This window comes from Phyllostomus hastatus, unplaced genomic scaffold (genome assembly GCF_019186645.2).
Source record: "Phyllostomus hastatus isolate PE091 unplaced genomic scaffold, TTU_PhHast_1.1 phas_scaffold_200, whole genome shotgun sequence".
Classification (NCBI taxonomy): Eukaryota; Metazoa; Chordata; class Mammalia; order Chiroptera; family Phyllostomidae; genus Phyllostomus; species Phyllostomus hastatus.
The window spans coordinates 13,813,131-13,815,250 of NW_025334016.1; the positions used below are offsets into that span (position 1 = coordinate 13,813,131).

A 2,120-nucleotide genomic window follows, 5' to 3' on the forward strand; every position below is an offset into this window, starting at 1 on the left:
TTTATTATTTTTAAATTGGTTGTTATCCTTCTTTTAGTTGTGCAAGGGAGCACAGCGTTTCTACCTATGCCTCCATCTTGGCCGGAACTTCCCAGTTTTATTTAATTCTTTACCTTCGTTTGTAGATGAGGAAATGGAGGCTCAGAGATGTGATCTCACATTCTTGAAATACTCTATTAGTATGAGACACAATTTGTGGTTTGAACCAGTATTGCCTGAATCCAAAGCCTGAGTTCTTTTTTTTTGTATTATTAGATTTTTATTCCAATTTAATTTATAATCCAGTGGAAATTATAACATGTATTCAGGTGTTTATATTAAAAATGTGGCTTAAAATCTTTTTAAAAAGATTTTACTTATTTATTTTTAGAAAGGAGAAGGGAGGGAGAGAAACATCACTGTGTGGTTGCCTCTTACACACCCCCTACTGGGGACCTGGCCCGCATCCCAGGCATGTGCCCTGACTGGGAATCAAACTGGTGACCCTTTGGTTTGCCAGCGCTCAATCCACTGAGCCACACCAGCCAGAGCTTAAAATCTTAATATAAACTATAAAGCATGATAAATTTGCAGATCAAAATTGGGCTGGTGGCTTTAATTAACATGTTTTTAAAACAAGTTTTTTAACCACCATTTTCTACCTCCACGCCAAGGATAACCTTCTAACTAGTGATCATCCATGTTGTAGTATCAGGATAGTGCTGAGACTTGAGTAACAGAAAAATTGTAGAGCTTCTTCAGACCCAGATCAAGAACTTTTCTATGCCTTCTCATAGTGGCAAACAGCAACTATATTACCAAAAATAAAAGTCATAAACATTTTGCCATCCTTAATTTCTCTTACAAAATTTGCTTCTTGCCATCTCATTTCTGTATGTGAACAAGTTTACATCCATCCAGGCTAACAACAGACTTACAGTTTCTGTCATCTATAGTGGTTTCATCGAACTCTTCTCCCAGATAGAAACTAATTTCTCTGTTCTTGAATGTGCTTTGAGTCCTGATCACCACTTTTTCCCTCTCCTGACTGACAATCACTGTTGGTTTAGTTACATTACCCACCTGCCTACTGGCAAAGCCCACACCTAGAGCTTTTGTGTACTCATCAAAGTTCCGACTGTCTGTCAGCTTCCAGGCAGCACAGAAAGCCTCCACCATCCTTGCCCTTTCCCATTAGCTGTGAAAACCCAAGCCCCAAGTTTTCATATTCTCAATCTGAAAACCTTTTTTTCCACTGAAAGCTTGCTTTTTCTTAGTAACAACAGCTAAAAATCATTTATTGCAAGCTCAGTCTGAAATTCTAAATAGCTTCCCTCAACATGCCATTCCTCTGACTCTTGGAGTTCTCCATGTAAAATGAGACTTTACTATAAATTACTACTATTCATTACTATTCACTTCCTTTCTACTTTCAGTGATGTAAGGATATTAGACATATTTTCCCTTTTGAAGTTAACTGTGTCTTTTGACTCATCCTGACCAATGATATATGAGTAGAAGTGATATGTATCACTTTGGGGTAGAAGCATTTAAGAGATCAAAATTGATTCTTTGCTTTCTCTTTCCCCTACTCCTGGACAATGTTCCAATTAGTAGCACTTCCATTGGCCTTGGTTTCTATGTGAACATAACATGAACAGACTCCTCCACTTACCAGCAATAAACATGTAGAATAAGGATATATCTTTTTTATTGGTTTAAGCCACTGAAATTCTGGGGTTCTTTGTTACCTCAGCATAATCTATAAGATTCTGACCAGTACAGAGGTGAATGCTCTCCATCTCATAGATTTGTTGTAAAGATCAATGAAATAATTGGAGTGAAAGTGCTTTATAAACTCTAAGGCTGTGTGCCTATGCCATGTATTATTACTTGTCAAATGCTATATCTGAATGCGGGTCCTAATAATCTGTGTTCTAATGGAATTTCACTGTACAAACAGGATATTTTTAGATACTACATTGTATCTTTTTATATTATAGGCAGATATTTACTTATTAGCATAGCACACTTGTGTGAGAGGCATCCCTTTTATTGATAGAAAACCAACTTGGAGATCTGAGGCTGATTTCTCAAGGATGATGGGTTACTGATAATCATCACAATGAGAGTGTGAAAAG

General features: G+C 37.0%; 1 pseudogene; it reads right to left on the bottom strand.

Moving 5' to 3' along the window:
* Nucleotides 1-760: 760 nt before the first annotated feature.
* On the bottom strand, nt 761-1,158 carry LOC123832807 (annotated as a pseudogene).
* Between the last annotated feature and the right edge of the window lie 962 nt (nt 1,159-2,120).